Raw genomic sequence first — 22,644 nt, forward strand, 5'->3', positions numbered from 1 at the left:
TAATTTTACATATATAACACATTATTCCATGCATGATTCTCATTTTCATTCACATTCTATGTCTATTTAAAACTTGGAGACTCTGTAGAAGTACTGCCAGGATCTGTAAAGAGTGTTCCCTTGTCCTTTCTCCACACAAAAGCAAGTTTTACTTGAAATTATTTCATCACAAGCCTTCTAAACCATAAAGATATTTTTAATTTTCATTTATGGTAATTTTATATTTACGATATCTTAAAATGTATTATGAAACATGATAAATTATAATATTTACGTACCTATATAATAAAGAAAATTTTCTAAAGTTATTCAAATCGTTCAATTTATTCAAAAGCAAATTTCATTTTTCTGCAGATTAAACATAAACATTTCATATAAAGTAAGTTAGAAAAAAATTAAGGTTGCAAAGTCTTAATGAAGAATATATTTAAATCAGCGTAGGCAAATTTTGTGCAATAAGAAAATTAATTACTTGAGACACATTTTGTGTTTAATGTTGTACATGCATGCAAGCATACTTTAATAAATTATATCCCTTATATTCTGCTTAACAAATTTAATTTAACAACACGAAGCTACTCATATAGCCTATCAAATGATTACGTATATTTTAATCATTATTTTTCAGAATTTAATAACAACTACTTCTGAATAATTAGCATACATTATTATGCTTATACAGGAACAGTATATTCATCAATAACATTTGTCTAACTTGAAAACTTTAATTGTATGAAATAAATAAGATAAACGTACTTGTAAAGTACGTGTAATAGTTTCAACTATTTATAATATTAACAGAAAGTATTGGCAGGTTCACATTCTAGAATACTTTAACCAATAATTCTCTGAAAGCACACATATGCAGCAGTTAGTTTAATTCATTTGTGAAACGTTTTATGAAATTTTTGTTGGGTATTTAACAGCATCCTAAGACCCAAATTTATAGTTTATTTTTAACAATTTAATTATAGTAGTCTTATATGCATAGTAATCAGTTCTTGCATAGTAATCAGTTCTAATGATTATTACGCACAGACACACAAAACCGCACGCTGGAGCATTAGAAGAAACAAACAGAAACGCAACTAGCGTCTTTTAGTTTTTAGTTCTATTTCAACGTCAGTGGGAACTTAAAAAAAGAAGAAACATATATTCATTTTGATCAATTATTTGGATATAGAAAGCCACTTGATTGCTAACTGATTAAGGGTACGTGCGCTTTCGTAGGGAAACTGGGTTGCATTTATGTTACACAAGCGGACAGTCAATTTGCATGTATTCAAACCCAGGTCGAACTACTAGTGTTAAACAGGCTCAACCACACACCATTATTGACAGTACCACGTTCATTTTATTTCTAATGAGTTACTAGAGAGGAAACAAAAACATAATAAAAAAGGAAGATGCATTCAAAAACAATTTTTGTTAACTATACCAAATATTTTGGTCTGAATACTAAATATTTTGCTAGCCGAACGTCAATATTTTGATATATTTAGTTTTATTTCTTTTTAAAAGGGGGTATTTTCTAACTATCCTGCAACCCACCAAAGAAGCACGAAAATGTACTGATGAGGCAACGCACCATACCGCCAAAAAATATTTACATCGCAAAGTATTTATGTGCTTGTAAATATGAAAATGTGATATTAATATGCATACCCATCTAAAGGTATATGTATTAAAAATACACAATTATAAGAATTACAAAACATTACAAAAATATAGAATATTAATAAAATTAGGAAGATCACAAACTATACCGGTTCCCCAAAGTGTTTATTCTATTAATATAAACCCTACAATGTTGGCAAAATATATTTATGTGGCAATTTAGGTGTGTCCATGGACACCCCAATGGCTTTTCAGACACTTTACCAGCACAATAGCAGATTATGATTTCCTCTGGGAATTTCAGAATTTTAGTATAGCGGTGAGCCAAATACTGCAATTTTCATCATCTTCTGCGAAACCTCAGACTTAACTTTCTGCACGCATACAACACAGTGAGGCTTGCTTAGAAACATCATGTGCCCTTTTTTGATTTCGTGCGAGTCATATATTAGGATTTTGATGTCATAATTGTTCAAAATATTAAGTTTCTGGAATTCTTTGATGCTTTCTTCAGTAAAAGCAGTGAAAGTGTACGTGACAAGAACAGTGCAAGAAAACAAGAGTGTATGTCTTGTATGGAAAAATAGTCAGCAGGGATGTTTTTTCGAACTAGACATAAGGATATCCAAGTAAACATCTCTGTCCAAAGTAGCAAACAATCAGTGACTTTTTGATGTGTTGGGGTGAAGTGAATAATAAGAAAATATCAATAAGGTTTTTAAAAGTTATATGATATTACATTTAAAAATAAGCATAATACAACTTTACTGAAGGTACAAAAAGAGATGCTAGGTCTTGGAAAACCTCTCTTAACATGTAAAAAGCATATGTCCTCAAGCTTTTTCTTGTATTAATCCCTTCTAAAAGAAGATTAGAAAAAGGTTTTCTTCATCGAAACCCTTACAGTTTTCTTTATCATATATAGCATACAGCATAATCAAAATACAAATAATTGTACGTAAACAACATAAACTAAAATTTTGAAAATAAATTATAAAATAGCTTATTAGATTTATGTTTTATTATTTTTTGCATTATTTTTATTTTTAATTATGCAAATATAAACAAGTTTGCCAGAAACAGAATCGCAGACTTTTACTTAAACTTCAATTTTAATTGCACAAGGATTAATTAATGTGATGTGTGTAATGATGTATTTTTTTTAGCATTTGGCATAAAACTGCTTAATTCTTAAATCACCTTCATCAGAAATATTCAACTGTTTCTTGTTTCCCATAGTAAATTACTGACTTTCCCATAGTAAATTACTGACTTTCCCATAGTAAATTACTGACTTTCCCATAGTAAATTACTGACTTTCCCATAGTAAATTACTAACTTTCCCATAGTAAATTACTGTCTTTCCCATAGTAAATTACTGACTTTCCCATAGTAAATTATTGACTTTCCCATAGTAAATTACTGACTTTCCCATAGTAAATTACTGACTTTCCCATAGTAAATTATTGACTTTCCCATAGTAAATTACTAAGCTGTTAAGTACTTAGTTTTAGTTTTTGAATATAAACATATTTCAAATTTTAGTATTTATCAATATTTTCCAAACATTTCCATGTTTTATTTATGAAACACAAAAAATAATCTAAATTTAAATAAATGTATTTTTCGAGTTTTGGGAAAGCAGGAGAGGATGATCGCCTATAAAATGTGAAAAGGGTTGAGTATGACAGAAAATGGTTGAGAACTACTAACGTAAATCATATTTTTGTTAAATAATCCATTTTCTTACGATTTTAATTTATACTATCATTTCTCATAATCTTCCGCTATCACCAGGATATAAATGAGTTAAAAATCATTTAAGTAGGGGTTTTTGAAGAATTTAGATCCTGAGTTTTTATCAGTAGTAGTACTTTTCTCTTGCCTAGGTTTTGCTAGTTATTATTCCGGCATTTGTCATTTTGCTAGCCTAAGTTCAATAGTTCGTTTTGAATTTGAGCCAACGCTGAGTTTACCATTTGTATAGTCTATTGCTACCAATGACTGTGATTTTAAATCCAACTTTGTATTAGCTTATATCATGGAAGCAGGGATAAAATATAAGCATAAATCGTTAGTTGTAAGCACAAAAAGTAAATTATAAGCACAAGTCATGCATTTTGCTTCATTTAGAGTTTTGAATAAAACGACTGTAGATTTTCTCACTCTTTAATCTTCTAAATGCGCGTTGAGGAACCTGGTGAACTTGTTAGCGACATATCGCTGAGTTGAAACGACTAAGACATGGACTCAAGAAGGGTTAACTGTCCCTTATTTCACTCAAAATAAGAACAGTTGGCTCCGTTCTCGGGCTTACAACAAAGCCTGCACCTTGAACTCAAATTAAGAAATAAGAACTTATAAGATTTTAACTGTTGTAATTCTCAGTTACTGTAGAAAGTGACGAATCTTAAGAACTTCAAGTTCTATAATCGCTTAAGTTCGAATAATCGCTTAAGTTCGTGTGACAAGAAACAACCAGATGGAAGGGTAACTAACCCTTTATTATTCCAATAAGATTTAACAAAACTCTCTTGGAGTGTACAATCAAAGCCGACCCTTGGGCTTGAACTTAAGAGCCTAAGAATTAAACTAAAACTAAGATTAACTAAAGAAATATAGTCAAAGCTATCAAGATTCTGCACTAGTTGGACCCTTAACTCTATTTGACTACGAAGCTTATTAAGGGTCTGAGTACGGCCGAGCGTAATAACAGCTTTGAGAAGAGAGCGACCAAAAGGCAGACGCGCGTAAATCAGAAACTCTGATTCTCTCTCACTAAGACCAAAAAACTTCGCGGTTAAATACCACTCTTCGTCGTTATGTAGTCAGACATAATTCTAGAACTACGTTCTGGCAGGAAGTAGTAAGTTGAAGTTAAGAATTTTACAGGAAAGGAACTTAAAATTTAACTGTTAATAAAATTAACATAATCCTTACAAACTAAATTAAAACTAACTAAAAAAGACTTAGCCGAAGCTAACAGAAATCTATCTTAGTTGGTTCTTAATTTAAACTAGCCGGTGAATATCAAAAGGCACGTAATGTAAGGCCGAGCCTAACAGCTTCTAGAGAAATTTATCACAAAGACAAACCAAAGAAGCGCTACTCAGGATTAATAGCTCTCTCTGGCGAAGTAACTTGAACCTTTCTTAAGTATAACTTCTAACTCACTTGCAATCAACGCAATTCTAAAAACTCATTCTGGTAGAGAGTTGTAAGACGAAACACGAATCGATAGGAAAGCATATCGAAATTAAAATAACGGTTATAAAATCAAAATATACCTTACAAGATTGTTTAAACCTTTTCAGGTTTTGCTGTAATTTATAGATGACGTGATAACTCTCTTATTGTTCTAAACGAAAGTTAAGGATTTTAAGTCATTTTACAGATAAAAAAAACCAAGACAAGTTCATTTCTCAGAAGGCTTCTCCATAAACGACACCATCGAGCTGCATATATCTACAACGGAAGACTGCTAACTACTATAGCTGCTGAGATGAAGTTCTGTATCAAGCAAGGCATTTTAAGAGCCATAGGAGTTAAATTTGATGAACAAGAATTAACAAGATAATAGATTTCTATGGTTAGTCTATCTTAAAAATAATGATATTGCCACTCGAAGTTAATAAATATGTCTGAGATGTACAATGATGGCAAATGCAGTTCATAAACTTTGTACCTTGAGGTTCAGCAGCATAAATATATACAAGGGCGATTTTTACAACAGCTTTTATAAATGGATTTAAGGGGACTCATACACCTTAAAACCCATAAGATCTTCGAATAGGTGACTGTTGCAAGAATTGGGATAACTTATTTATTTTAAAAGCAATTACTTCCAACTTTTTACAGCTTATTGCATAATATAGCTGCTATCTGAAATAGTAATCAGAAAGTTTGTGTTGCCACAAATATTTTTATAACTTAATCCGCTTTGTGACTAACGGTTTCGTCAAGTTTCCACCTTGCGCGCACAGTTTAAAACATTCTGTTGCATAATTTAATTCCATATTTAATACATAGCTTTTATAACATTTGGAAACTACTGTGAATCTAAAATTCTAAGAATTTAATATTAAATTTTTATTTTATTCGGAGTTGAGTTTATAAAATGTATTTTATTAAAAAGCCTTTAATGTTTTCGTGCATAATTTTTTTTAATACAAAAATATTCGTCAAATTTTTGGTTCAGTTAGAAAATAATGCCCATATAAAGAATTTCATTAAATTTCAAGTATGTACCATTAGCGATTTTTAAAATATCATGCGCGCAAGGTGGAAACATGATGAAAACTTTTGTCACTAATCGGATTAAATTACATAAATATTTGTGGCAACACAAACTTTCTGATTTCTAGTTTCTAAAGGAGCTATATTATATAGTCAGCTGTAAAAAGTTGGAAGTAATTGCTTTTAAAATAAATAAAATATTCCAATTCTTGCAACAGTCATATATTCGAAAATCATAAGGGGTTTAAGGTGTATGAGCCCCCTTAATATAACGTTCTAATTGGCCCCATAAAAGGTTCTGCGTATTTGCATATGAGTAAAAGCGAGCTTTAATTACGAAGCAAATTTTAAAAAACAGCGCAGCTTATGCAGAATTTATTATACATTGTTCTAATTACATTATTAAAACGATAGCAGTCTTTATCCTTCAAGAAATAACCTTGAATTGATTATTACGAAGTCTCGGAAGGGTTACATTATCGATAATTTCATTATTTAAGATCCAATAACCGATACACGTAACGGGATACATTAAACGCTGTTCTAGTATTCATTTAGTCAGGCGAACACAGGAGAAAATACACTACCCACCCACATAAAAGATCACAAATAAGTGTTTTGTTTCTTATCAGCCATGCGATATAATGTTTCGAAGATAATGTCGGAAAGCTGATTTATGAACATCCGCAGAGGAGACTGCCATGGAAATTAGAACAAGGGAAGACAGATACATGTCTCTAACGATTTCTTATTACTATACGTCTAACTAAGATTGATAATGGAAATAAAGGATGTAACATTAATAGACTGTTATAAATGATAACTTCAAGTTCTATTTAAACGAAAGCACGTTACATTTTGGTTATTTACTAACAGCGCTATGATATTTGTAGCTTTAAAGGAATACACGTTTAATTTTTTGGGACGAATAATGTTTGTTATTTTTACTTCCTTGTACGAAGTAAAAAGGAAGTATTGTAATCGTGAAAAGCTTCAGGCAGCATATTTCAACGAAAATATCCACTTTGACCACTTTCGAAAGCAATTTAACGATGTTTCTGCGTGATGTCTATACGTAAGGACAGAATAAAAGACTCTTTTCCTCCAAAAAAAAAACTAAAAAACTGCTTTAAAATGAATTCTGAAGAGAATTTTTCGTTGCGTCTGTACGAACGTGTGTACGTACGTACGTACGCATCTCGCATAACTCAAAAACGAGTAGCCTCAGAACGTTGAAATTTTCTATATAAGACTACTATAACATGTAGATGTGCACCTCGTATTTTGATTTCAATCGGCCGCGCCAAACGTATACAAATATATTTATAAATATATCCACTCTGTTACCCGGCTCAGTGATCTCAGTTTCTTTACTCTTATATGTTTGTAAATTGTACATTTTTTGCTTTAAAAATGATTGAATTATGTTGTTTTTATCTTCCGGTTAAAGTTTTTGTGCCTTTCGTAATTCTGGAAGCAATATTTGCACAATTATCAACAATTTAAAAGCTGTTTAAGTGCGGTTAAGTTTTAAATAACATGGAGGACATATTTGTTTACATTTGAAACAGCAGAATTGTAGATTTGTTGCCAATCTAGAGAGACTAAGCTTCGCAACACAAAAATAACGCCTTCATTTATTATTGCGAATTAAATCTTGCTTAATCCTTTCTGGAATTTTTTCGAGGAAATAAGTGTTTAAGATTTACTTCGTAATTTTTAATACAGATATTTTGAGTTTTTATGTATTTTTGCCTTGTCGCGAAGTGAAAACTGAATGAATTGAATGAGAAATACTGAATCGTCTGTGAAAAACTGTTTCTTTTTCGTTTTGTTTGTTTAATTTCTTTATACATCGTTCTAGCTTTGTTTTAGTATTTGAATAGAACATGTGGCAAAGATTAGATAATTCTTTAAATGATATAAATTTTGTGCATTCTGAGTTATAATATGAACGAATTATAATACCGTCAAGTAAACCTAGCGCAGAGTGTCGCTATGGTAAACAAAGTGAATTTTAAAGAATGCATTTATTCTATTGTGGTTTATGCGCTGTCGGCGAAGTAGGTTTAATTCAATCTAATAAGTTAAATGAAATGCAAGAAAAAATGCGTATAATTTAATATTCCGTACAAGGAAGTCATGTGGTGTACACATCAGATTTTTTTTTTTATGAACACCAGCTATTTAATTGCTAGAAACTCAAATACAGGAAAACATTTGTTACTCTTAAAATTATGAAAAGATAAGTTGGTTTAGCTTGGCCACGTCAAATTAAAGTTGTTTTACGTCTAATTTTATTTATTTATTATTTTTTTTTAATTTCCCTAATTTAAATTCTTCGAGTTTCACTAGTTTTACTTTTTTCCTAGTTTAAAATTTTGCGTTAACGTGGTTCTCTTCCGACATCACTTATTACATGTTTTGTACATTCAAATGTGCGTAATACTTACTGAAAAAAATGTTTTAACCCAAAGCTATCATTCAGAGCATTCTTTGCCATTAAAAGGAACAATACGTGATCTCAGACAAAATGGGGACAAAGCTGGAGTGGAAAACAAATGGATATGACAAAATAAAAGGCGCTATATATATATTTAGATCCGGAACGTTAATGGAATATTATTGATAAAACTAGGATGTGAGGTCTAGTTTATTAGTTTCCTTGTTTGGTACTTTTATCACGATAAGAATAAAAGCCAGGCAGAACAAAATAATATTAGGTTATAAGGTATTTCTTCTGGCATCTTAGCGAGCTTTGGTGGTGTGGTGTTCTGCACGCTGAGCATGTTTTCCGGAGGTCCGTGGTTCGATTCCGGCGAAGGCGTTGCTAATTTTTCCGAACAAAAAATCGCATGTCTCTACAGTGGCGCCCGAACTAAACGGGTGGTGGATAATGATTCTCTACCCCCAGGATTTGGTGACTGGGTCCCCTAGAAAACCCCAGTCGCTTCTTAATAGGGATAGTATATAAGGTATTTCTCCCGCCTTCTTAGCGAGCCTTCATGGTGTGGTGGTCTGCACGATGGGCGCGTATACCAGAGGTTTGTGTTTCGATTCATGGCCAAGGCGTTGCTCATTTTTCATTTTTCTTGCTTCCAAAAAAATACGTAATGTCTCTACAATGGATTTAAATTATTATTTGATACAATTACACAAATAATATACTTTGTTTTTAAAGGAAGTAAAAATATATTTTAAGATTTACTAAAGTTACATTGATTTTAAAAATTTCATTCTGATTTCAGATATGAATTAAACTTTTAAATTATTTTTTTTAAACTATTATTTGCAATAATTACACAAAATACTGCATTTGAAGATATTAAATTTAAAGATATTAAAGATATTAAATGTTTATTTCCGGGATAACTGAAATTGCACTGATTTAAGAACTGCATTTTGATTTCAGATATAAATTAAACTTTAACAATGTATGGTTTCTAAATTATTATTGGCAATAATTACACAAAATTATGGATTTTGCTTTTCAAAAGAAGTAAAAATATATTTTTGGAATTACTGAAAGTTGTAGTGATTTTAAAAACTGCGTTCTAATTTCAGATGTACGAATGCAATAAATTTTTAAGTTTAATGATTTAAGGGGTATCAGAAACCCCTATACCGACAATGTTAAATAGGCCATTTTCGATGTACATTTTCTCAAAATCTGCTGTAGATACAAGCCTGAAATTTTTTCTGTAATTAAAGTATACCTATCTGATTATACTGAAATGAGCTTTTGAAACATTTTGCGTTTTAGAGTAAATTACAGAATATATTGTTAGGCATAGTAAAATTTAGCACATTCCTCAAACAAAGAAATTATTTTTTTTTCTACTTTTATTACAAAAAGCTCATTTCAGTAAATATTAGAGAACCTAATAAATAATCCATAAAAAGTTTAGATACCTGTGAGCAGTAGTTCCTGAGGAAAGGTACATCGAGTATAAAAAAATCACGTTTGGAGAAAAACGGGTTTTTATGTAAAAATCCTCATTGATCAAAGATGTAGATGACAAATTAAAACTAGATTTTTTTACAGTTCTAATTTTTATAGAGATCAAAGAATGGTATTTTTAGAAAGATAAAAGTTTAGAGAATGCAAAAATCCGAAATTACAATTTTTTGCAGAATTTTGGGGTTCCAACACCCCATAAGAAGCAAATTCTTTAGTATGTATGAAAATTCTTTTAAAGCATAGAGATATGTGACATTTATGAATCTCTTCATTTGTCCGAATTAGAATTTAAACGTTTTTCTTAAAAACCGCGTATATTTTAGAGGTTGGGGGAACTAATGAAGCATTATTATTCTGTTTGTAGTCGTTTGTTTTAAAATTAATGTGCTGCTAGTAGAATAGGAATAACTACTCTTATTTAGTTTTTTAGTCGACAAAATACACGACGTTTGCTAAAAATTTACTTTAAATGCCATTATTTTTTTATGAGGCTTTATTTAAAAATTTAATTCTCACTGATGACCAAAGAATTTTCTGATTTAAAAATACTTTTTTCTTGCTCTTGAGACAAACAAAGATCCAACAGTCACGGTAACTATGCTCATTAAGAAGCCTGATTTAGGTGTATGATAATATGGTTCTTTTTACTTCCTTGTACGAAGCAAAGGAAGTATTGTAAACACGAAAATTTCCAAGTACTGTATTTCAAAGATTCATTTTGACCGCTATCGAATGCAATTTAATGATGTTTTTGCTTGACATCTGTACATAAGGAGAAAAAAACTCTTTTTCCCCAAACGAATTAAAAAAATGATTTAAAACGGATTTAGAAGACATTTTTTCGTGGCGTCTGTACTTGCATAACTCAAAAACGAGTAGCCTCAGAACGTTGAAATTTTGTATAAAGGACTGCTATAATATATAACTGTGCCTCTTCCATTCTCGTTGCAATCGGTGGCACCAAAGTACATATATACGAGGGCCATCCAGGAAGTAGATTACGTTTCCGTCTGTGTCCGCTAGGGGCGGGGCTAGCGCGGCCATCTTGGGGTCAGAGCGTTGCGCAGCTCAGTCTGCATCTAGCCGTGCTAGTGAGAGGTTCGTGCTGTGCTCCGTTCAGATACTGTGACGGTTTGAAATGTCTGCGTTAATTGAAAATCCCGCGAGCTGCGAGGTGCGCTCAGTAATAAGGTTTCTGACTGCAAAAAACTGTAAACCGATAGAAATCTATCGGCAGCTTCGTGAAGTGTATGGGGACAACATTATCACTGAAGGTGGAGTGCGTCAGTGGGTCATAAGATTTCAAAATGGCCGAACCAATGTTCACGACGAAGATCGAAGTGGGAGACCCAGCATAGTGACCGCCGAACTTCTCGAAAAAGTCGATGCTAAAGTCCGTGAAAATCGAAATTTCACAATAACGGAACTTTCTTTGAGTTTTCCACAAATTTCGCGAAGTTTGTTGCACGAAATCATCAGCGAAAAGCTTGGTTACCACAAGTTTTGTGCAAGATGGAAGGCAAGAAGAGGTAACGAAGTGGTTGAAGGCGCAGAAATTCGTCGAAAAATTCGGCCGCCTGCGCCTTCAACCACTTCGTTACCTCTTCTTGCCTTCCATCTTGCACAAAACTTGTGGTAACCAAGCTTTTCGCTGATGATTTCGTGCAACAAACTTCGCGAAATTTGTGGAAAACTCAAAGAAAGTTCCGTTATTGTGAAATTTCGATTTTCACGGACTTTAGCATCGACTTTTTCGAGAAGTTCGGCGGTCACTATGCTGGGTCTCCCACTTCGATCTTCGTCGTGAACATTGGTTCGGCCATTTTGAAATCTTATGACCCACTGACGCACTCCACCTTCAGTGATAATGTTGTCCCCATACACTTCACGAAGCTGCCGATAGATTTCTATCGGTTTACAGTTTTTTGCAGTCAGAAACCTTATTACTGAGCGCACCTCGCGGGATTTTCAATTAACGCAGACATTTCAAACCGTCACAGTATCTGAACGGAGCACAGCACGAACCTCTCACTAGCACGGCTAGATGCAGACTGAGCTGCGCAACGCTCTGACCCCAAGATGACCGCGCTAGCCCCGCCCCTAGCGGACACAGACGGAAACGTAATCTACTTCCTGGATGGCCCTCGTATATAAAGGAAGCCAAATCGTGGTGTAGGCGGGAATTATTCTGAATAGCCTCTCTGAACGATACATTTTACCAGTGCTGCTATGAAAGCTGAAATACAAAGTATACGGTTTTTTTATCTTTATGTAAAATTGTTTAGGAATACAATGGGAAACATTCCCTTTATGGGCTATAATGTCCATCCCTATTGCGCTACACAATAGCGTATTAGTTATAGGATGAAGGAAGAAGGAATCTGACTGTTGTTGTTGCTTGCATGTTCTCTGGATTCAAATCAAATAAAACATGTGTAGGACACACTAGGATACCGACTTGCAACATCTAGATAGATCTGGTAGGTATAAAGCGCTAGTCATCATGAAGAAACATTTTTACTGCAGGAAGGCCTTGATAATTTAACACAGAGCATGGAAAATCGTTCTGAACCCTGCACTTCAGACAGGGGGATCGTAGATCTTATTAACCTCTCCGTCGTCCGTAACGGGTCTAGCGCGTTCAAGTGAAACTTCTGCAGGGCGGCCGTAACGCGCTTCAAGCGTTCTTCTACATTTTAAAACTTTTAAAAGTTTAAAACGCTTTCTAAATGTTTACTTGTTTGAGTTTTTATTTTTGTTGTCCTAATACCTCCTAGAGGGCAGTACTAATTAGGCATTCTATTTCTAATTGAATTCCCCCCCCCCCCGGGGTTTATGTATATTCGCACTATTTTACATAAGATAAGACACAAGACAGTGAGAGATCTTCAACGTCTACTCAGCAGAAAAGGAGAAATAATGAGGTTGTGAATTGGTAAGACAAGAAGGATATACGTTTGATGAGTACAGTTCATAATAACTCTATATTGATGTTGAAACACGGAAAAGAACTGTAAAAAAAACAATAATTGTAAAAGATTACCACAACAAAATGGGAGGAGTGGACCGCCTGGATCAGATGTTATCAAATTAATCCTGCTGTTAGAAATAAGCAGAGATATTATTACTCTTCCATTATGCTTTATTTCCTTATAATTTTAATTAATATTCATTTACATTCATCCACTACGAAAGTTATGTATGTACAGAGAAAACAACATTACACGCTGGGAAAAACAAAGGGCCGCTGGGGAGAAACTTTCGCGGACAGGAGAGGACGGGGGAAGGGTTGATGTTTTCTATTTATTTTTGAAATGTTGTATGTGGTTGTACTTGATCTAATACTTGAAAATTCGAGTCTGATAAGTTTAATACACATCTATCGCTGTATTTGAAATAGTTATCGCTGTATTTATCGCTGTATTTGAAATAGTATGGCAAGGATTGGCGAATATTTAAACAAACTTTTTATTAAACTTATTTGCAACCACAACACCATCTTGTGTTACAAATAAACCACTACGCTACAAATAAATCAAAATAAATGTGATGAAGTAATTTTATCAATAAGAGATACTTAAATTTAAACTTTGATAGGAGTAGTCTAAGACTCCACAATCAAATAAACTATATTTACCACCGCGTCAACGCAGAGCTAAAATTGAAAACCTTTAGACAGAACAAGGGAGTTATTGCGAGTGTCAAAAGCTCTCTCTCTCTTTCTCTGTTTAAGATCCAGAATCCTCAGCTTAAATACACTAAAGCTAACTTGCAATGGTGAAAAATACAGAAAGAAGTTAAAGCACAGATCAAAATTATAACAATTGGTTAATTTGGTTAATTAATTTGAGGACATTTAATTGAAACGCCAGCTTTTTATTCCCCCACTTTGTGTCACATTTTCTATGCTTTTATTTAAATTTATTATTATTATTTTCTAAATAGACACTTTTGCACTTGAAGATATGTGAGGCATGTCAAAATAAAAATCTTGGGCAACACTTTGTTCTTTGCTGCAAAATTCTTCAAATTACGTAAGTTTTTTAAATTGTTCATGTAGTTTCTCCCGCCATTTTATTCATGATATGAGTTAAAGTATTATGAGTTATAATTGTCTCGAATTTTACAAAAAGTCAATAAACTTAAGATACAAAATTATTGAATTGCGTAGAAAAAACTCTTTATTGAACTTTTCATCATGACTGTGCACTTAAGAATTAAAATGCTAAAAACAGGTAGTTATTAAAGTGCAATGAAGCCTTAGCATGGATGACTGATGCATATGTTACATACCATCTCTTATCGACATATTTATACTATGCTACCTGATGGAGTCGAAACAATGGGAAGTCGATGAAAAGTCGGAAGAACTGTGTGATGCTGTATGATATCAAGAAGAAAGAATGTCGAATGCTGTAATTGTCGAGATCTCGGAAATTGCTCATACTGTTAGAAACAAGAAATATCTTCAAACGTGCACAGAAAGGTAATTTTACATTCAAGGGAAGATGCATATACTAATATATGCTGCTGCCTATACTTGTCCAAACCTCTACATGAAGGAGAGATTCAAGAAAGAGCCATGCATTTGATTCTTTAAATATACTCCCAGCATCTTTGCCTGTCCAGCGGAAGATAACATACGCATTAGATGCTAAATTTCATCACACTGAGAAATGCCGTTGTGTGACAGTCTAACTTGTATTGCCTGACTTGGGTCTTATTATCAATGCTTCTGCTTCGGAAAAACTGTGGATTTTGCAGTCATTTGAATAACACATACAGGATGTTCGGGATAAATTTGACATATTTATAATGGATTATATTTTTCCGTAGGTTGGAGATATTGACACACACTACTCGTCATTTAAAAGTTTGGACTCTTCTTCCATCATATACAAGATGCCAGAAAGAATGGATGACTGGAACCCACCTGAATCATGGAAGAGAATAACTTGAATCATGATGATTCGTGCCGGCCATCAAAATAAGGATATCATGACTGCTGCCCAATGCTCCCTGAACGCAGTAAAAACAATCAGGCATGAGCTAGAGATTTGCAATGGTGACTACGAGGATGTAGCAAGAAGAAAGATCCCTAGCAGACGATCTGATTGCGTTCGTACAGCAGAATTACTCGCAAATCCGCAGGTGTTGAAGAACCCTGGCATTAGAATTTGGTCTTAGTCACGTGAAATGAATGTTGCAGCCTCTACTATGAAGCTTGCACTCAATGAAGACCTTCGCTACTACTCATACAAGAGGATTTTCTTTTTCCTTACGAAACTGTCAAATTTATCCCGAACACCCTATATAACCATTTTAGCAACATTATTATTAATAATAATTTTCAGCCGTCACGTTAAGCTATAATTAAGCTTATTTCAAATTTCATATAGCAGAATTCTTAGTAGCAAAGTTTCAGTATATCATCAGCCTAACAAAATCACTACAGAATTACGAACCGAATTTTGATTCTTGTCTTCATTTTATATCACACTGGTTTTGACAAGCATTTGTGTTCTCTTCAAAAACAGTATTTATCATGAAAAATGTATTTACTCATACTACTTATACCTAGTGGCTCGTGTGTGACAGTGCTCAAGCCGTTATTTATAACTCCTTCCAGAATCCACCGGAATTTCTACCTCCCCTCAGAGATTAGAGTATCTCAGATTGCGAATACCTTATCAAAAGTCTAGGTAAAATAGATAAATTATATAAGTTTCCGAATCTAACAATTGTGAAGGCAAAGAGGTAATAGTAAATTTTAAATATTAATTTATTTATGTGATAAATTTGAATTTGGGAGGGAGTGACAAGGAATGGCTGATGTGCTTTCAGACATGAGCCGTAAAGTGGTAAGAATAAATATACTTTGCATGAAAAATACTATTTTTGAAGAGGACGGTAATACACATCAAACCTAGTGTACAACAAAATGAAAAAAAAAAAAAAAAACGAAACTGTTGAATAAGGAGCTTAAATCTGGAAAAGTGCCTTAAAGTAAAAACCAGGAGCACGTATAATAATGCATGGTAATGAGAATATTAAAAGCACTGCAAAATTTTTATAAATATTCATAGCTTCTCTGAAAAGTTTAAAAATTATGACGCAGTTTAGGAATCATATAATTTTACGAGAGTTTTACAAAGATTTTATGAGTCTTCGTTTGAAATAATTTATTAGAAAAGTATATTTTTAACATTCAGTGTAGGTGGAAATGTGCAAAAAATGACGACATATTTCGACTGCAGTGATACCTTCTATGGTTCGTATTTCCGGATTTATTTAGTAAGGTCTCAGTTAAATGTTATTTAAAGAAGCCCGAAGTGATCAAATGAATCCCAAAATATGCAAAAACATATCGTGAGTTCAATCTTTCTTTTTATACTTAGATATTTAGATAATTTTCTCTTTAAGATATATTTGCATGAAGTTTATTCTTTTTTGGTTTGTTTGTCTTTAGAGAATTAAAGAAAAATTCATTTCAAAATTTAAAATTTTACAGAAAATTTTGATGTTTAAACAAAAACGAAATATTTTGAAACCATTCTTAATCTTAATATTTCATTCAGAAAAATGAAATAATTTACTAAATTTCAAATATTTAGAGGCGAAATAGAAGAAATGTGAAAAGGGAAATGCAAGCTTACTCTTATTCTTCGGAAACAGTATTCAATTTGGTAAGGGAATATACATTGAAATTTACAACGAAAGTAATATTGAAAAGAAATAAAAATTCAAAATTTATCATAATAACTTATACACATATAGTTTCTCTAAATGTTAAAAATGATTCAGATAGAAAACTAAGAAGTGGCTAAGCTCTAAATCAATAAATAGCCACAAGATATAATAATAAAAAATACTGAAGTAGTGTAATAGTTGTAAGGGGGCTCATACACCTTAAAACCCTTATGATCTTCGAATATGCAACTGTTGCAAGAATTGAGATATTTTATTTATTTTAAAAGCAATTACTTCCAATTTTTTACAATTTTTGTAATTTAATCCTCTTTGTGACAAAATATTTTGCCATGTTTCCACCTTACGCGCATGATATTTTAAAAATGGCTAATGGTACATACTCGAAATTTGATAGAATTCTTTATATGGGTACTATTTTCTAACTGAACCAAAAATCTGATAAATATTTTAATACTGAAAAATTTTATGGACGAAAACATTACAGATTTTTTTAATCAAATACATTTTATGAATTATATTTATGAAATTTTGTTCAATATAAAACAAAAATTTAACATGGAAATTTTAGAATTTTAGATTCACAGTAATTTCCAAATGTTATAAAAGCTATATATTAAATATGGAATTAAATTATGCAACAGAATGTTTTAAACTGTGCGCGCAAGGTGGAAACATAATGAAACATTTTGTCACAAAGCGGATTAAATTATAAAAATATTTGCGGCAACACAAACTTTCTGATTACTATTTCACAAAGCAGCTATATTACGTAGTCAGCTTTAAAATTTGGAAGTAATTGCTTTTACAATAAATAAGTTATCCCAATTCTTGCAACAGTCACATATTCGTAGATCTTATGGGTTTTAAGGTGTATGAGTCCCCTTAATGCAATAATATTATCTGACTCTAAGAAACACGAGTAAAATTAGGGACATATTCATTAACATATTCCAGTAGTGGTTGCTGTATTATACATCGCTCATTTAACATAATACCGTGATACAAGTTATGAAGGCACACACAAGCGCAAGTAAAAACCATAGACAATATGAATAATTTTTAAATCTTTTATGACGTATAAAGTGCATCCTTCGATTAGGCAAGTTGGCGTTGCTGGTTAAATAACATTTGAGCGAAAAACTTTCTCCAAATCTTGGCAAGCTTTGTGGAATAATGCTTCACAGGAAAGACGCACATATAACTTGATCCCCAATGTAAACTTCGCATCTCCCTACTTGAATTCTTCATTTACACTCATGTCCATAAATTAAGGATAATGCAAAATCCGGCAAAGGAAGAGTTAGAAGTAAAACAAATTTGACTAATTCGTGAAGCTTATTTATTAAACAAAAGGTAAAGAGCAAAAAAAGATGCTATATGTTTGATATTATAAAAAAAATTAGCGATATTTTCTCCCTGGAGCAAATTACAAAAAAACCTATTTACAAAAATCCAATATTACATGGTTGGTAGGATTGTTAATACATTGTATGTCTCCCAGACGATGCAATACAGTCTGTACAACGCCTAGGCATGCTGAATATCAAATTATCGATCTGATCTTGGGGGATATTACACCACTCAAAAAGCAATGCTCTCCGAAATTCCGGTAGACATGTAGGAGGAGGTTGAAGGGATGCAACTCGTCGGCCAAGCATGTCCCACACGTGCTCTACTGGATTCAAGCCCGGTGAGAATGCTGCCCAGTCCATACGGGTGATATTCTCCGATTGAAGGCATTCGCTTACAATGTTTGCACGGTGAGGACGGGCGTTGTCATCCATAAACACAAATTGTGCTTCCATGGCGCCCCGAAGCAAACGTACATGTTGTTCCAGAATGACGTCTTGATATATTTGGCTTGTCATGGTTCCAATTTGAACATGCAGGTCAGTTCTGGAATCCAGAATAATTCCACCCAAAACGAGCACTCCTGCACCACCGTAACGGTGTTGTTCAATGATCTTTTCTTGGTGGTAACGGGTACCTGGAGCTCTCCATATGAAAGTCCGGCGAGAATCAGATTGCAAGCTAAACCTGGACTCGTCGGAAAACATCACACAAGCCCAATGTTGCGGTGTCCACAATGCATGCTCTCTACTCCAGGGTAACCGCAGGCGACAGTGACTTGCAGTAAGTGGAACGCATCTGACAGGTCTACGAGCATATAGACCAATCTGTCCTAAGCCTGTTTCTTTTGGCAGTAACTGCCAAATACCGGTCCTCATTCGGCGTTGTAACTCTGGGGCGACCTGTGCTGTAACGTCTACTCACATTACCATCATCTTGGAATCGTTGCCAAAACCTGGAGATGACACCCTGGGCAATTCCAAGTTGGTCTGATACTTCCAGTTGGGTGCGCCCACATTCCAGACGGCCGAAAATTCTACCAAGTAAAAAATCATCCAAATGCGTCCTTTGTGTCATAACTATTCGGTTATTGCACTGAAATGCTTATAAAGCGCCTGCGAACAATTTTACTTCTTTGCTTGTGTTTCTTATATATCACTTTCTTATACTCTCGTCACTGTGTTGTACCATCGGTGTCATCTGGTTACTTCCTGAAATTTACTCATGATTCTTGAAGATGTATGTAGTGATTTTACAGGTGATATATTTATTTTAGAGTTCGATTTCCGCGTGACTCCGAATTATCCTTAATTTATGGACATCAGTGTAATTACTATATAATAAGACACGGACACTTTCCCAAGCAAGAAATAGGGCGAACTCCGATATCTGCATATGTGGGGAACAGGGAAATCCTGATCATTACACATTCTGATGTAATTTAACTTAGGATATTCTCATAAAATACCCACAAACTGATCTCTAGGCACTCCAAAGGTTTCTAATTAGAGATAATCATCGGTATCTGAAGTTTCAAAATATTATGCAAAGCCTCTCTTCCTAAGGCCTAGATCTTTTTCAAGTATAAGTTCTCATACTGCATAAATTTATTAAACTTTTACATCCTGTGAATATGTACAAAATGATTCCATTTGTGAACTTTATAAACTGCAATAACCTTTTATGACTGAAATAACACACACCATGGACACCTATCTCTTTAGTATTATTATCGGAGTTTATTATAACATTGAATTCCTAGTGCTTATTATAGTTATCTCATTACGTTTATCTACGTTTATCTATCTCTACGTTTATCTGCATACTAATTCTATTTATCTGTTATTTTTGTTACACCAAAACAGATGTTCAATTTAATTTGTGAATTTCAAAATGTATTGAGACTACATTGTAACCCTTTTATTTCTAATCATTATTTTTAATAAATACTGGATACAGCGTACGGTGAGATTGTACAATGTTCCATAATAAGTAAACTCTAAATCTGCGATTCTTAAACGGTGTTATCCATTGGGCGTACGCAAAAGAAAAAAGTACTCAAAGAAACAAAATATTTTTAATATTAAATTCAAAAATTAAATAGCCCAGCATCCTGTTTAAGGTTTTCCTCTCTCGCAAACTTATGCTATCTGAGCTTTGTTTAAAGTCAACAGCCGCTCATAGACTAAAACGAAAAATATTTTTTTAGCCATAGACATAACAAAATTTGTTATAAGTAATGTTTTTAAAAAGAATAATAGTATCTCATTAATTCTTTAAGAGTTTATAGATTTATTAGCATGCTGCATTTTATCTCACCACCATTGCCGGGCTAATATTGCTCTGTGTTCAATTGGCATCATTTCTTACGTAGATTTACTGTCTATAACAGCAGGAATTTTGCATTCTTGTTGCTTTGTATCAGTTACTTGTGTTTATTTGTGTACATATATTTATATTTATAATTTTACCATCAACTGTAATGTATGGTATTGTATTTGTAACCCGCGGGAAGGCGCGTGGGGTGTATCATATTCCAACCCTACATAAAAGTGGAATATTCCTAACTTGTGAAACTGAAATTCTATGCTGCTTTCAGTAGCTGAGTTTCTAGTTGTGGTTGACTTTCAGAACCGCTTTTTCTTTGTCTGTGTGTTTCAGAAAAAGATTTATCGGTATTTTGTTGGAACTGGGGTATGACACACCCCACGCGCCTATCCCTGTAAGTGTTTACCTGACTGAATATTTAATTCAGAAATTTATTTCTAGAGTGTAACAGTAAATATTTCTACTCGCAAATGAATTTAAAGTACTTGACATAAAATTTTTAAAAATTTCTAACTGCATTATGGTAAAAAGAATGAGTCCCTTTGAACTGGAGATGCAACGCATGTGAGATTTATTAGAAATATTTGAAAGCAATGAAGATTGCATCTCGGAAACTGAAGATGAAACTAAGAATATTTTCTACAATGTTTTGGTTTCGAAAAAGATAAAAAATTAATTCCTGATGTTCGTAAAAAAGGAAAAACTGTTCTTATGCTTTCAACATTATATAACGATCATACTATAGATGATACTATTGGAGAAAATAAAACGTCAGGAATTATATGTTTTAACAATATGACTAATGGAGCAGTGGATATGGGGGATGAAGTGCCAGCCAATTATTCAATTGCCAGAATAACAAGAAGGTGGCCAATGGTAATTTTCTTTCCTGCACGGAATGTTGCTGTAATAAATGCTTGAATTATATTACATTCAACTGCTAATCCACCAACAAGAAACAGAAGTCTGTTTTTGAAGGACTTAGCATTACAATTAATGAAAAAAAGTATTGAACAAAGATCAGAGATTAATACTTTTCAAAGAAATTGACGTACTGCATGCAAAACAAAAGCAGAAGTTTCGATGAAGAATTAAAACGAATACACGAAATTCGAAACAACTAAGTATGAAAGATGTGTTAAATTTTTTGCCCTCGCGCCAAGGACAGAAGAACGTGAATGCAATGTTTAAAATGTGAAAACATTCTGTGCCAAGAACACATGAATGTATTTCGTTCAAAGTGTGAAGAAATAAAATAAGCATGGTGTATTAGAGATGCAATGAAACTTAGAGGCATGATGTTTATTATTTTCATTTATCTTAATTTTAACTCTAAGATTATTTCGAAAGTTAATTTTTTGAAACCTAATTATTATTCACTTATTTATAATACACGAGAACAACAAAAAAAAAGTTTTAAAACTAAATAATACTATTTTTATTGTATTTTAAATATTGGGGTATGTGATACCCCACGCGCCCACTCTAGTAACCTTTCTTGGTGCGACTTCCGCCGGGGTATTGTCATTGTCATCAGCAACTGTATCTCCCGTACCACAAGTTCTCCATGCCCTAATGATTAACGTTCGTTTCAATTAACACCGATGCGTGGCGTAAGTATGCTCTTGGAGGTGTTCATCTCAAGACGGTTAGTGTGAAGGAGCGACACCAGTTCTGCCAATGGCGATGTGTTGGTGCTTCCCACACTTAGTCCTGTCCTGTCGTGTATCAGTTACGTTTCTACATGATTTGAGAATATCCGCTATTTTACAAGAAATTGTAATATATTGTGCATTTAAATCTTTGTGAAAAAAAATAGTAAAACAAACCTAGATTTTAAAACTAAAAAATTACTAGAATTGATTAAGCGGGAAACTGATAATTCAGAGAGGGCGAATTCAAGGCAATCTGCTAGCAATAAGAATATTGAAAAAAGAAAGGAAAATTGTTTATGGAAAATATAATGAAAGTTATTTATCATTTGGGGTTTTTTTCGAAAGGAGATGAAACGGATCCTCAACCTCAATGTGTTGTTTGTGGCGAACAAAGTATGAAAAAAATCGATCCTTAAAAGACATCTTGAACCTAACAATGCCAATTAAAAGGATAAATCTGACGAATATTTTAAGAGGAAATTATCGGAATTCAAAAATCGTAATTTTGAACGCTTTTGTTACTTTAAGTGAAAAAGCTTTGGAAGCTAGTTACCTAGTAAGTCTGAGCATTGCCAAGACTAGACAGGGTCAAACTATTGAAGAAAACCTTTCTTACCAGCTAAAGATATCGTTTTAACATTATTCAAAGAAAGAGCAGCTAATAAACTTAATAATATCCCGTTATAAAATGATACATTAAGTTGACGAATTCATGGCATGGTAAATTCCATAAAAGAGACACTTATTCAAAAAATTAAACACAGCTAATAATTCACATTGCAATTG

Source organism: Stegodyphus dumicola, chromosome 10 (genome assembly GCF_044657685.1).
Source record: "Stegodyphus dumicola isolate Sdum_Otavi_A_Nest chromosome 10, ASM4465768v1".
Taxonomy (NCBI): domain Eukaryota; kingdom Metazoa; phylum Arthropoda; class Arachnida; order Araneae; family Eresidae; genus Stegodyphus; species Stegodyphus dumicola.